This window comes from Prenolepis imparis, unplaced genomic scaffold, assembly GCF_030444845.1.
Source record: "Prenolepis imparis isolate NDT839.2.m4 unplaced genomic scaffold, iyPreImpa1.0 SCAF_14, whole genome shotgun sequence".
Taxonomy (NCBI): Eukaryota; Metazoa; Arthropoda; class Insecta; order Hymenoptera; family Formicidae; genus Prenolepis; species Prenolepis imparis.
Genome location: NW_028141172.1, coordinates 9,910,676 through 9,927,418, shown reverse-complemented (window position 1 = coordinate 9,927,418; position 16,743 = coordinate 9,910,676). Strand labels below are relative to the sequence as shown.

General features: G+C 36.5%; 1 protein-coding gene across 1 annotated transcript in view; it reads left to right on the top strand.

Annotated features, from left to right (window-relative positions):
• LOC145944999 (proto-oncogene tyrosine-protein kinase ROS-like) overlaps window positions 1-16,743 on the top strand; it is a 46,449-nt gene that overhangs the window by 4,090 nt on the left and 25,616 nt on the right. The window lies entirely within an intron of this gene.

Below are 16,743 nucleotides of genomic sequence, written 5' to 3'. Positions count from 1 at the left end.
AAACAGCGGCGATAAGTTTGAACCTCCAAATCCGCCTTTATATGTTCCGGAAGCTTGTCCCACACGCAGTGGACGTAATTGCCACACATTCGCAATAAAACTGTTTTCGACACAAATTGTAGCTGTTCGGCGCTCAAATTACAAATATCGTAAGGACTTGATAGCAAGACAAACATTTTTTCGTTACTGAGCGATTCGTGGTTCCGCGCAGCTATAAATAGGCAAGCGTTCGATTCAATCGGGGAGTGGGAAAATGAGATTCGTGCGACAACCTTTCGCGATACGCGTGACGAATTACGACGCCAGATTACGATCGATGGGGGACAACGCGGAGATGCGTAGACACGGTACGATACTGCCGACTACTATACGCGCGATCGTTTGCGGCCCCTCGAATTGCGGTAAAACTAACGTGTTGATTAGTTTGATAGAAAGCCCGCACGGCGTCCGCTTTGAAAACGTGTACGTGTACTCAAAGTCACTGCAACAGCCAAAATATCAGTATCTGGAGAATTTGTTGACGTCGATCGATGAAATCGGCTATTTTACATTCTCCAATAACAGTGACGTCATTCCACCGAGCGAAGCATGTCCAAACTCGATTTTCGTTTTCGATGACGTGGCGTGTGACAAACAAAATACGATAAGAGAATACTTTTCAATGGGACGCCACTCGAACGTCGACTGCTTCTATCTCTGTCAGACATACGCAAGAATACCGAAACATCTTATACGCGACAACGCAAACCTGCTAATCTTGTTTAAACAGGACCAACTTGAAACATGTGTACAATGATCACGTGAATACTGACATGTCATACGAGGATTTCAGTGAATTATGTCGTACTTGTTGGCAGCAAAAGTATGGATTTCTAGTGATAGATAAGGATAGCTCGCTTACGAACGGCCGATACAGAAACGGATTTAACGTGTTCGCGATACCGCAAAACAATTAGTCGTTGTCGATGTTCTGTCGAGAGAGGTGAAACACGAGCGTTCGACACTCTACCGACATGGCTGAGAACGATAATATTCGCGAACGTGAAAAGATAGCGAAGGAGATTGCGAAAACGAGTGAAGCAATCCGCAAGAAACATCGCGCTTTGAAGACCGGTAAGATCGATGACGATATCGCGGTCAAGACCCATTTTAGACCTATTATTGAGCCGCTACAAAAGATTGTCGACAACTCGATCGCGGTGAAAAACGAGCCGGAAAGTACCGCAAAGATTAAAATCTTACCCATCAAGCGGTACAAGGAGGAGGAGGAGGAAGAGGAGGAAGAGGAGGAAGAGGAGGAAGAGGAGGAAGAGGAGAAGGATGATGCGACACCGAAAAAGAGGAAACGGTCAAACCCGAATCGCTCATCGACACCGCGTACATCGAATGCTTTATTGGATGAACCGATGATAAGCTCTACACCGTTCGCGACAACGAGAATCGTACAACCTATGATACCCGAAACACTCGCAAACGAAAATGTTTTCGAAACCTCGGGCAGCACGCTCGAAACATCGTTTGTTCGAAACACATTACAAACGCTGGAAGGTCAAGAAATGTTGCGAAAGCACTTGGGACCACTGGGACAAGAGTACATGAGCACTCTCCTCGGTGGCGACAAAGAAAGGAAAATCGATCACGTGTACGGTGTCTATTTCGACAAGGATGAAATGCGTCTCGGTAACAAACGATTCGATATTGACAAATATGACTCTATAATTATAGATGAAGTGAGGTACATTGGTACACCAGGATTATACGAATTGATCTTCAAGAGAATTCCCGATGATGACATTTACACGGAGGATGATATGCGTAAATACAAGAGTATATTATTGGCGACGAACGCGCATAAACGCAATTATGACACACAAGGCCAATTACGAAGCAACAGGGGATACAAGTACAAACATATAATCGCACCATTGATATCGATTGAAAAGAAAAAATCTGGAAAGGGAGTATTCATGCCTCACGCGATGGCGCTAACCGACAATAAGATCGATTACATACACTGGGATGACCCCAACGAGCTAGTGGATCGGGTGCGATTGCTGGACGCTTCGCGCCGAGCTGGCCACAACGCTCACGACAATGAGATCCTGTCGATCATCGAGGAACTTCGCGAAGCAGGCATTATTATAAATTGAATGGTGTCTCGACAAATCTAATCAGTCGATCAGCGTCACTCATCGGTGGAAAAAAAATGCCTATCAACAAATTTGGATTATTCGAACCAAGAAATGATGCAACCGGCACAAGCGGTTCTTGGGATAGATTGGTAAAAATTATGTGCACGAAAACGCTCTGTGTCGCGTCGTTACGGACTATGACGCAAGGTCGAGGAAGATTCGTCGTGTAGCGCAACCTGAGGCTGACACCGATGCCGTCAACAAACTGTATGTGGAATCCTGCGTTAAAAGATTGATGAATCAACAGAAAGAATCAGATGAGAAGCTGACTTCGTTCGAGAAGGATGTGCGGGCAATACAGATTGTGATAAACGAACTTCAACGCGCGGCTAACGCTAACTCAGAAACGGCTATCAACCTGAATGAGCAGCAGTGAACGGGTTAGGAGCGGCTATCGAACGGTTATCGAACATCTACGAAGGGTTATCGAACGGCTACGAACAATTATCGAACAGCTACGAAGGATTATCGAACTACTATCTAACTGCAATGAGTGGTAGTGAACGGCCTAGCAACAGCTGCGAACGAGGCTATGAACGGCCTAGCAACAGCGAACGAGGCTACCAACAACTCAAGCAGGGCTGCGAACGAGGCTACGAACAAGTCTTTAAAGGCTACATGCAAGGCTACAAACAACTCAAGCAGGGCTGCGAACGGGTCAGTAACGGCTGCGAACGGGTCAGGAAAGGCTACGAACGAGTTAGAAACGACTGTGAACAAGGCAGCGAACGAATCAAGAACGATTTTCGAATGGGTCAAGAACGGAAGTAAACAACACAAGAACGGCTCAAGAACGGCTCAAGAACGGGTCAGGAACGGCTACGAACGGGTCAGGAACGGCTACGAACGGGTCAGGAACGGCTACGAACGGGTCAGGAACGGCTCAAGAACGGGTCAGGAACGGCTACGAACGGGTCAGGAACGGCTCAAGAACGGGTCAGGAACGGCTACGAACGGCTCAAGAACGGCTATTGAAGAACGACAAACGAAAATGAATCATAAAACGAGCGACAAACGGCGATCGAGAAAAACCGACGAAGCGATGAAACAACATAGTTTGGAGAAACGGCAGTTGGTGAACGAACTGCACGCGCCGGCAAGGAAAAATTTTCCCCGAAGACACGTCATAGTGCGGGGATACGATGACCTGTGGCAAGCTGACATCGTCGAGATGCGTCCGTACTCTCGTTTCAACAGAGGTTACCACTACATACTCACCGTCATCGATGTGTTGAGCAAGTACGCGTGGGCCATACCACTCAAGAGTAAAGGTGGAAGCGAGACGGCTGACGCTATCGCCGAGATAATTCGAGATAGCAAGAGATGCCCGAGAAACATGCAAACCGATATGGGGAAAGAATTTTATAACGCCGACGTGCAACGGCTTATACGGAAACATAACATCAATCACTATTCTACATATTCGGTATTGAAGGCATCGGTTGTGGAGCGATTCAATCGCACGCTGAAGAACGACATGTGGAAGATGTTTACGCTGAACGGAACTTACAAGTGGATCGACGCGTTGGCGGAACTCATATCGGATTACAACGCGCGCAAGCATCGAACGATCGGCATGCGACCCGTCGACGTCACCCCCGCGATCGCTGATAAACTTTTAAAAACGGTATATAGTAACATAAAGATTGCCGCTCCGGCGAAATTCAAAGTAGGTGACCCGGTACGCGTTAGCAAGTACAAGAAACTTTTCGAGAAGGGTTACACACCAAATTGGACAACCGAAGTGTTTAAAATTGTTAAAGTGCAGCGTACTAATCCCGTAACCTATCTACTCGAGGACTATCGCAAAACATCTGTCGCTGGAGCGTTTTACGAGCACGAGTTGCATAGCGCGAATTATCCGGACGTATATCTCGTAGAGAAAGTACTGCGCAGGAGGGGTGACGAGGTTTACGTAAAATGGCTGGGATTTGACAATTCGCACAACTCTTGGATACATAAGGACAATGCAATTTAATTCATACAAATTGTATTTATTAATTAATCAAAAATTAAAAAATATATAATGTGTACAACAAATAAAAGTATTTGAAATATTACAATATACATGAAATATGTGAAATACAATGTCTTTATTAATACATCCTTTCCGTTCCAATATATGAAATACATACACATATGTTACATAACATATCGCACATACATTATATTACATTATATTACATTATATTTTATAAGGGTATCTGATAATGTCCCCATGGTAATGTGTCGGTCGAATCAGGTATGATATACCGCTTATCGTCGTACGGACTTAGAGCAATTTTTGTCTCGCAGATGGTGTATACTTCATGCAATTTCGACCTAATACATGACTGACTACGTGTCATTTCAATCTCGTCGTTCAGGCACCGCGTATAATCGTCGAATGTTATCGTTCTCGCGACAACGTTACTTTTGACACCTTTAACCTTTTTTGTATCTTTCTTACCATCTACTCGCAAAGCGTACATTTTTGCTCTAATTCCTACAAATTCAGTCATTATCGCGCCATTATTTTCATCCTTCATTAGACCTGGCACCTTTTTATTCACAAGCGGTATACTGTACGCGTTGTCAATTGGATAATCGCTCGTATCGAATCTAGCGATATCGCGTTTCATATTTTCATACACGTCTTCGCATTTAATATGATATATTAAACTATCTGTATCGGTGTACATTACCCGACATCTGTCACGATAGAGCGGTGACATGTACTCGTGATGAAATTCGTACAGACACACTTTCGATATGTCGAGTATACACATACCAACATAGATTGGTTTGTTAAATTTTACTTCTAGTTTACGTAATTCTACGGCAATTAAATTTTCTGAAAAGACGCTCCTGCTATGGAAATTTGGTTTCGCTATCATCGCCTCTGCTCCGTATCGTCCGTCCCACTTTGTCAATAATTTTACATCTACATGATTACGCACATTTTCCATCGTTTTGCCAAATACCGCGTTGTTCATCAATTTGTACAAATTTTTCTCAAAATCATTTTTCGCTTGTGTTCTAAATTTTGTATTTAGTTCAATGTAATCGCGGAGCCATGCGGATTGAGTGAATTGTAATACGCGATGTATTTTTGTAACGCGAAGGCCGTGACGCGTGCACTGCTGCAGGTTGCGGTAGTGTATGACGTAACGCTTCTTATCATATAGCGTTGCGAGAAGCTTATCTTCCCGCTTGCCGGGCGGTTTGTCACGTGTCGGGCAAAACGGTAGGTCAGTGTGCGTGTCGTGAAGATGTTGTGGATACTCTAAATCTACTTCGAGGATATAGCCTGTAGGTGAATCGAGCGCTATTGACGAGATGTCAAAGTTAGATACATCGTCGACCCATCGAAAATCGGCATAAGGCAGTGGTTGACACATTGCCCATCCATACAAATTATTTACATCTAAATACATTAAATATGATGATGGTTTCGATGGATCATATGACTGCATGTACTTGTTATTAGCATGCGCGTATCTTCCTGAACATTGACTTAGACCGCCGCGTATACCCCGTTCAATAAACATAACCATATCGATATCGGTAAGCAGTTCGAAATTTACGCATGTATGTTTTAACATAGCGTCCCATGTATACCCAGGAAGAGTATAATAATACGTAGGGTCGAGTCCGTAACTCGCGATGCAAGTGTCGCGAAAGTTTTCACATATATCTGCCAACAACAAGACATCAGTTTTTAAGTACAGATCGCTGTATTCACCCAAGGTTTGAATGGAGAACTGCTGCCACACGTTGACGGCGTGTGCGTAGTCGCTCTCGGATACAGTGTCACTGGTTAAAGAACTGTAAAACGATTCGCGTGGTGGTAAACGCGTGTCCTGCAGCCTGTCCACGCAGTCAATGTACTCGTACGGAAAGACACCTTTTCGCGTTAATAATTCAAAATTGTTAGCGGATAATGCGGAAAAATTGGATCGCAAAATTTTTAACTTATCCTTATTCAAAAAAGATGCCAATTTGTCAAGACTAGCACTGAGAAATTTGTATGAATCGATGAATCGTAATTTCATGCAAGCTTTCCGATCTTTATCGTCGTCGGTACTATTGACAGTCTTCGTAAATGAAATGTATTTTTCTTTTGTTATTGGAAGCACATCTACGCGTCCTTCATACGCGGTAGCTATTTCTTTTATGATAAAATGTGCGTCATAGCCGGATAGATTATGGAAAACTACAGGAATGACATAAGAGTCTTTGTAGTTTAGATTACAGTTTGAGTGCGCGGGACCCCTGTATCGCCCGGTCAGATGACAATGATCGCGTACGCGTGTATCATCCGGCGCAAACGGTTTTTCGCAAATGTGACATTGCGTGACGCTATGAAATTTTTCCCATTCATCTTGCGTTAATTTTGTCATGTGGACATTATCAGACAAAATACCCTTTACGCGATGCGCTAAATTTTTAAGTTCTTCGGCGAACCATGAAACACAATCGATACTACGGCGAGAATTATACGCGGATAACGAGTTGTCGTACGAACATTGCACGTAATACCCAACGCTAAATACCTCGTGATGTTGGGAGTATGACGCATGTTCCGGCGTCTTCTTCAGCACACACTCCAAGTCGGCGTACACCACGAAGGAAAATCGCTCCTTTCTGTTGTAGTTGTCGAAGTCGAGCCACTTGTCTTTATCGCTTGGTAATCGGATAGCGCAGTCGTTCATTTCTCGACAGTCCGCAATGTGAGCCTCCAATTTTTCGCTCAAATTAAAGAAGTGCAAGCATCTGTGAAAAAAAAATTACAATTTTATTTACAATTTTATTTAAAATTATTATATAGTTTGCAATAAATATACATACCGATCGCAGATATATTTTTGACCATTGTGTTTGCTCAGTTGCGTGCTGACAAGCCGAGATAGATTTTTTATATACGCGAAATGCCCAACGCTGTCGTCCTCCTCCACATACAGCATATTTACATGTTTTTCTCTCTTCCGATCGGTGAGCTGTATCGGAAGAATAGATAATTCCTTCTTCCTCTCAATGCCGTAGACGTTGATTGAGATGTTATTTGCCAGTTCAAACTTTCTAATTTGGTTTAACGTCATCGGAAACTCAATGTTTTGTAAATTTAGCACTGTCGTGTAATGAGGATATGAAAATTCCCGTGTCACATTTCTTTCGGTGGGGTACAGAGCGGCCACCACTGACCACGCGAAACATGCATTGTCTTTAGACTGCACGTTCACCACTGCTCTCTTCGTCATAATTTCTCGCGGTAAGTTTAGATAACACCCCGCGCGCATAGGATTGCACTTGTTGACGTTGACCGTAAGATCAAGGATTCGTGACAATGCCCATCCGCTATCACGTTCCTGAAACTCTTCGAGAGACGCCAATGTGGATTCGATGACATGCCGCTCATACCACTCGTGTAAATCGGACGTGCGAAAGAGTTCATAATTTCGCGTGTTAATGCTTTTGTTGGAGCGCATATCACCTGTCACAAACTCACCGTTGAACACGGTATTTACTTTTGCACAGTTGTGTATTTTTATAACATCTTGCACTTGCTCGAGTACTACACTACTAGCGTCTTCCAAAAATTGTCGCGGTTCGATATAGTCTGCGTTAATCACCGCACCTGTCAGTATCCGATTTTCGAACGCGGTATCGATCTCTCGCCAAACGAGTCTTCCCGTGTTATTATCGCCACTGTAATTACCGCCACTGTAATTACCACCACTGGGTATAAACTGTCTCTGCAATCGAGTCTTTGCACCCTCGAGTCGCGCGATTCTAGCAACCAAAGATTGTCTATATCCAATGGAGAGTCGCGGACGCTTGACACGACTGCGTTCTTCGAGCAGTTTGATAAAGTCCTCGCAGCGCAGCGCCCATTCAAAATATTCGCCCAAGGTGGTGACTTGGCGGGACCGCTCCAACAGGTCGCGTTCGTTCTGCTCGATGTTTTCCATTATTTCTTTTATTCACTATTATACCACTAACACTTCTAATACAAGAAAGTAACCACTAAACTTTTTTCACCGCTGCATCTATGCGCTTTCAAATCGTACTATGGTTTGACGCGCTCTCATCCTCCTTATATATATTTCACCTAATTCTATCTTCTTTTCTAACATTTGGCGTATCTCAAAAGATAGTTTCCCGAGATGTCGGTTTTATGGATAGAGGAGTAAGGACACAAGCTGCCGAACGTTGGCGCCGATACGTTGCATTCTTCCTTAACAAATATTAAGAAAAATGTTTCGCTCTCGTTTTTATGGGAGATTTTCCGCGAGGGTACAAAGCTGCCGAACGTCAACGCAAATAGGTAGAGGCCTATTAAATCACGTTTAGACATGTTCGTCGCAGCGTCGGCCCTAAAATCTTCATTCCTTTCCTAATGATAAAATGTCTATAAAATGAAAAACATAGTTTTAATGGATTCTAGAACGCTCCGTTGACGAGCAGCCGGACATCGGCGCTTCCGTAATAAAATTATATTAACGAGGGTACAAAATTGTTAATCATCGGCGCTTGTTCTATACCTTTTTGGGGAAAATGTCTAAGAGCCTTCATAAAAAAGTCGTAAAGATACCATCTACAAATATTGCACTCATACGTAGCTCGTTGCACGGTCTTTGTGGGGGATGACGTCATGCGGGAAAGGGGGAACGTGACGCTAGAGACTGAGAGGCTAGGGATCGCGAGACTAGGGACTGAGAGGCTAGGGATCGCGAGGCTAGGGACCGAGAGGCTAGGGACTGCGAGAGAGGTAGCGCTTAGGAGAGAAAGAGAGAGCGCGAGGTGAACGCGAGAGAAAGAGAGGGTGTGAGGCGAACGTGAAGGAGAGAGATGTTGCGGCGAGGAGAGAGAGAGAGAGATGACGCGAGGTTATGGACTGCTAGAGATAGCGCTTAGGAGAGAAAGAGAGAGCGCGAGGTGAACGCGAGAGACAGAGATAGCGAGAGGCGCATGCGAGAGATGACGCAGTGAAGGAAAAGAAGAGGAATTTTTAAAATAAATATATTAATTTAATATTAATTATTTTTAATTATGAATAAATGTGTATTATACATTTGTGTATGTGTGTGTGTGTGTGTGTGTGTGTGTGTGTTTAAAAGAATATAAATGGATATAAATGTATATAAATGTGAATATATAAATGTGAATATAAAATGGATATAAAATTTTAAAAAATATATAAATGAATATAAAGATAAGAATATAAAGATGAAAATATAAAGATGAAAATATAAATGAATATCATAATATATAAAAATTGTCGGTGATGGAGGTGGCTATGGTAAAGCCGACGATTGTGGATGCGAGGCGGTGAGGCAGCCGAATGCTAGGTGCTGTGAGAAGCGGAGGCGACGGCTGGGCGGGGACTCCTGCATAACAGAAAATTTTTATTAATTATTTTAATAATTTATAATTAAAAAGAAATACTTACTAGTTCCAATTTTCCACCACAGGTTCTGGTGGATATGGCTCTAGGCCAAACAGTTCCCGAAGAGCATGTTCTCCCATAGCCAACTGTTATTGGCATCCATTTCCCGCGCCTCTGCAGTTTCGCACCACATTTCTGCAAACATTTGTCGATGTTCCCACCTCAGCATTCTCACCCACTCTCGTTCAGTTAAACCTTGCTCCACCACGTGTTGCGACCGTAAATTTTGCACAATGTTATAGATCATCTGAAAAATATGAATATTTAATATATATCTAAACATATTGCAATATTCTGTACAATAGTTTTAAATAAATTGTACAACTTACTATTTCGGGGAGCGTACGGCGCAGAAAACCTCCAGTCATTTTTTTCACTATTTTTTTACACTCACTTCGCTCGGCGACTGTTCGAGACTTTTTGATGTGGAGACAGACTCTCTCTCCATAAGCTTCAACCCCCGTCCCTCTCAAAATTATCGCAATTCTTCCTTAAAAGATATTTAGGAAAATGTTTCGCTCTCGTTTACGACCGATTTTCCGCGAGGGTACAAAGCTGCCAAACGTCAACGCTTTTACATTTGCACCCCTATAAATAACGTTTGACATGTTCGTCGCAGCGTCGGCTTAAAATCTTCATTCCTTTCCTAATGATAAAATGTCCATAAAATGAAAAACAGTTTTATGGCTTCGGGTAGCCATAAATCACAAAGATAATCAGTTGCCGAACATGCTTAGACCCCCCCCCCCGCCCCACACCTTTGTCGAAACATCCCCCTCCACCCGCGTGACGTCAGCCCCCGCGCCAACGAGATACCACCGCCCCGCGTGACGTCATACCCCGAGCCCCTGAGAACCCCCCGCCCCCGCTCACCCCTCAGAGGACCGGAGTTAGAACTCTCATAGTATTCCTACTTAAAGTTAATTTGCTAATTAAATTTTAAAATAATATTATGTTGTAAAAATTTAAATAATAGTATATTTTAAATATAATGTTATAGTACTTTGAACTCGAATAATATTTTTTGACAGTTATCAGTTGATTCTGTCAAAAAATTATTATTATTTTAATAATTATTCTTTTTAATATAAAATCGAAGAATGTCGCGCTTGTGTTGTTCTAGTTTATAAAAAATTATATGTATCTATAATATAATATAATTGAGAATATATGCATTCGCGAGTGTATGTATGCTTGTTTATATATATGTTAATTTTTATTTGCGAATTCTAAAAATTGTTCGACTTCCTTTGGAAATACGCAGTGCTTTTTAACATTTTTCTAATAACGCAATATATGAATCTGAGCTTAAAAGCTCTCTTTTAAAAAGATCTTCATTACTGTCCCGTTTACTGGATTTCTTCGTGTGATGCTCACGATAATATCTGATATCTTTATTGTAAGCAGCCTCAAGAGCCTCCTTTGAAAGTTGGTCAACGAATAATATATAATAAAAATTTTATTTTAGTCCCTGAACTAAGTTGTCAACATTTTTGCATTTATTGAGCAGTTTATAAAAGTAAATAAAACTATAGTCCATTGCTAAATTGTTAAATATGAATTTTTTTTATGTAATTGCTCGTCTACACAGTTTCAGTTTCCCGAAACAAAATTCTGAATATGCCACTGCTCCTAAGATAATTCCTTGTGATACAAAATTCGTATTGCAAAATATATGTATAATTTCAGACAAAAATTATCTCATAAAAAAGTAGTTTTTAAATCAAGGTGGTAATCATCGATATTTTCTTGTCAATATGAAAACGGATTTTTTAGATACTTAATTATACAAACAAAGATTTAAAAAAATTAGTATTTTAAAAATATAATGTTTCAATTTTAAAATAGAAATCGTTGAATTTGTAGAAAATCATTCATGCAATATTGCTCGATTGCTATCAAACTATAAAGTAACACTCGCTGTTTTTTTTTTTTTCTACTTGTATTTTGTCTTTATGTAATCTAATTATTAATTTTGTCTTATAAATTCCGTATTGCGACTTGTCTGATTTGAAATTTCTGTGAATTCCAGATTATTTTGACATACGGTATAATATTCAAATAAGTTGTTGGAAGCGTTCAAATCAGCTGATTAAAGCGTTAATTAGCTAATTAAATTTTAAAATAATAATCTGTTATAAAAAAACTAAAATAAAAATGTTGTAAATAATATGTTATAATATTTTAAACTCGATTAATATTTCTTTGACAGTTATCAATTGATTTCTGTAAATTATTAATTTCAATTTAATTAGCAAATTAATGCTTGAATCAGCTGATTTCTGTCAAAAGTTACACTCGGCCAAAAAAAACGGGACATTTAAAAAGTAGTAAAAAATTGTATTGTGATCTGTTACAAAAGGAAATATTTAAAAATGAAAGATAATAACTTGCAATTCGTAGATTAACTTTAAAGAATTTACCGAATATATACAAAGATTTAATTTTGTGGATATTCAAGTTTTAATTATTGTCGTATTAATTCAGTATACATATTAAAATCACGAGCGCTTTTTAATTATGTAAGGGCTAGTCAATGCTTTATTAGAAAATGATTATGTGTTACCTCAGGAAAGATTCAAATGACTATGAAAAACGATTCCAATTTATCTTATAATGGCATGGCACGTATAATATAGGTATAACTAAAAGTATTAATATTAATGGACTGTCACGTACTTCTCTGGAAGAATCCAAAATATATTACAGTTCCGGTCAGCTTCCAGAAAGCCATTTCACGGTGTTTGGATCTAAACTTTATTCAAGTAGAAGATTTCTTTATTAAAAAAAATTAAATGTTTTTACATATGTTTATTTACATGTATAACTGTAAAACTGTACAAAAAAGACGTTAAAAAATTTTATTTAAATAATTAAAACTGCATAAGCAAAAAACTTGATATAAAAAAACAGATGTATGTACCTATAAAGTTTATTAATATTACATTTAAAATTGCCACATTTATAAATAGATGTTATGTAGTATAAAATTATGTTTTATAATTATAAATGTAGTCGTACACATATATTAAACGTAAACATAATATATGTTATGAAATTTTTATATTTAAAAATAAGAATTTTTTATATTAACGAGTCCTTACTTCCTAGAAAATTGTTAAAGTAGCATCAATACTTTTAGTAAAACACATAATATTTTTAATGTTCCTGACAACAATTTTCTTCTCTTTTACGCGATTTTTACGAGATTCTCGACTATGAGTAATCAATACTGATCAATGTTCCATGCGATCTTCTCAATGATTCAGATATACTCGAATCGATGTTCCTTCATGTCTCTCGATTACTTCTTTGTAACACGTCAACTTCGTGTGCGTGCGTGAATGTGTATAAATTACGAGTTTTTATATCTGAATATTACTTTGTGAAACTCTATTTCATGATTAATTATAATAATCTTTATGATCGAATTATAAAATAATTGATAAATCAATAATTACTGCATTTTCTTCGATCAAAATGTACGCAGTAAAATGTATGTAGTATATTCAATTGTATTAAAAATTGTTACACACACAGGCGTAATCAAATTTTTTTCGCAATTTTCAAAATCTACAAGTAGAAAAACGATAGAATAAAAAAACAAATAATATATTATTTATAATTATAAATTATAATTATAAAATATTATAATTATAAAATATTAAATTATAATTATAAAGTATTATAATAAACTTGCTTTCTTGAAGCGTAAAAATTCCTAAATTTATTTTGGATAATATAGATATTATTTTTATGCTTTCAATGTATAGTAAACTTACTTCTTATTAGCATATATTTGCATAAATTAATTTATCTTGCAATCCTATTTAGAGAATGAAGCTACTATAGATCGACCTGAATAGAATACCTACAAGCAAACTCAACTTGCCAATTATTTATTGCATTAATTATATTTCGGGACAATATTTGTCCGCATCTTTTAATTTAAACATTTGACCATTAACCCAGCGAGAAATGATTGGTTGAATCGATGTCAATTGCACGATCGATTCAATCACGATTTCTCTGGAAAGAGCATTTTATGATCATTTGCATGTATCAAAAAATCACTTAATGAATTACTGTTTCATTTAAAGAAAGGTCTATGATATGTGTAAGGATGTATATAATTTTAAATACACCTTATGCACTTCTTTCACTTTTTTCACGAAGATTGTAAATATATATATTTGTTTTATTTTAAATATAAGGCAGTGCAATTGACAAATTAAAACTCTCTGTGAACAGTTTCCACGAATAATTATATTCTATATATATATATAGTTTCATGGAAACTGTTCACAGAGAGAAATTTTTTTTTAGAATTTACTCTGAAAATCATGATAATCGTGAGACCATATGGTTTGAAAATAATTTTATGAAAATTTCTTTGATTAATATTTATCACAATAAAAAATAATAATATCCATTAAAATAAAATATAAAATATGTTTGATTAATTTTACTAAAAGGATAGTAAAATTAATCAAGCATATTTAAAAAATTTTTTCATACTATATTGTCTCACGATTACCATGATCTTCTGGGGTAAATTCTAAAAGAAAAATATCTCTGTGTTAGAAAAAGTAACTGTTGGAAATAACATTGATTGTGAGTATCATCGATCATGCAGAGCGTAATGAATCATACAGAGCGCAGCAAATAAAGCACGTCCAAGTTCTCGGACCGACTTCTAGCATCATCAGATTAAAGTTTTATTTATTATCATATTAATTCAGTATCATAGCACGAAAATGACAAACGCTTTTTAATTAGGCCAAGTCAATGCTTTATTAGAAAGTGGTAGAGAATTCCGTACTCCGTAAAACCGCTAGTTGCATAGATGCTATCTAAGAGAAGAATCAAATGACTTCTTGAAAAACGATTCCAACTTATCTCATTATGGCATTGCATGTTTATTTAAAACTTTAAACAGGTAAGACATTTTTTTCTCTATTTTTTCTTTAAGTAAGAACTATTTTTCTTAGTAAATAAATCATGAGAGCTTGACTTTCTTCGATTGTTGAAGGACTTTTGTCTCATAATTCAGTTTTTATATTAGTTTCAAATTAATTAATTAATTTCTTCTGATAAGTAACTCTATCTTAACTTGACTTTCTTTTTCACGAGTGCGTTTGTTATCACTAAAATTTCAATAATGTTTATATTTTAATATATATATATGGTATATATGTATATATTTTTATTATCATTTTCTTCATGATCATAAAAATTTTATAAATTCCTGTATTTAAAAACATCTTATATAAATTTTCTGGAGAGCACAATGCTATAAACTTTTGATTTATGTCTGATAAAAATATGTACATACATATATAACACACACACATATATATATATATATATATATATATATATATATATATATATTAAGTGATAAATAGTGTATATAAATTCTCACATATAGCAAAAGTGACAGCTTATTGCGCATATTATTCATAGATTGATTAATTGTCCCCAATTCGAAGTTCAATTGCACCAATCTTTCACTTCGATGTTTAGTAGCTGTTGAGCATGCGAATTTATTTAACTCAAATTTTCTGATTTTCTATATAAATTTCGTTAAATAAAAAATAATTTACCCTGCAAGTTTTAAATAAAAATTAGTAAATTTAAACATATCTAGAGAAATAAAAATGTTTTAGAAATTACAAACAATTTATGTAAATGTGTCACAAACTTATTAAGTAACAAGAAAGATGAAATCAACGAAATCATTAATTTTTTTAATTCTTTCTTTTAAATCTAACAATTATATTATAATAATACATATTGTTTAAAAATTTTAATATATTGTCTGAATTAAATTAAATTTTAAGTTTTAATTTGATTACATAACATTGATTTTTGAATGTGTGACGTAAAATTAATAAACTTTATATACATTTTTTTAAAAATTAAAACTCTTTAGTTTTACGTATTTTACAGTTTTAATTACATAAATAGTGTATTATCTGCAATATATAACATTCAATTTTCTTCATGAAAAAAATCTTTTATTTGTGTAAAGTATATAAATTAGAGTATACGAGAATACTTTTCTTCGTAACTTCTTGGACCGAAGCTTCAAAGATCCTCCAGAATCCCTAGATTTCCTGACGAAAACGTTATGGTCATTCTCGTTAGCGTTAACAGTTTTAGTAAAACACATAATGTTTGTAACGTTTCTAACATAACAATTTTCTCTTCTTGTAGATATTTTTATACTCGATCGGCTTTCATACGATTCTCGACTATGACCAATGTTCCATGTAATCTTCACAATGATTTAAATACCACTAATCGAATTGATGTTCCTCCATGTATCTCGATAAATTTTGAGTTTTCTCTTACTTAATAAAACTCTTAGTTGATAAAACTATTTCAAGATCGATTATAATGATTTATATAATCAAGCTATAAAACTATATAGTATATTTTCTTCGATTAAACTCAATATACAATGTAACGAGTGTAGTATATTCGATTGTATCAAAAACAATAATATAAGCGTAATTAAATTTCGCAATTTTCAAAACTTTCAAGTAGAAAAGCGATCAAATGAAAAAGAATATATATTATTATTTTACAACATATTTTACTTTCTTAATATTTTTAATATATTATTATTTCAAAATTTAACTAACAAATTACCGTTTCATTAATATTTTTTTGACAGAAATCAGCTATTTAAGACGTTTATACGGATTTAATGAACGTATCAACGACACACGAAAATCCAATACCTTAATTATTGATTGTATTGCATAAAAGTATTCAAATGGGATCTGCATTTAAGAACCTACGTTAATCTCTTTAATCATTATTTTAATACGATGTTTGAATTCGCTTGTTCGATAACAGAACACAAAATTTATTGCAATAAAGTAAGCTTGTAGAAGTTTTTGATTATAATAAATTATTTTTATATGTTAAGATCTTTTTTTTATTTCAAACCGGACCCTACTATAAAAATGAGCCTCATATAGGATATATATATATATATATATATATATATATATATATATAGAATATAATTATTCGTGAAAACTGTTGGAATAAGTAACTGTTGGAAGAAACACTGATTGTGAGTATCATCGATCAAGCAGAGAGAAATGA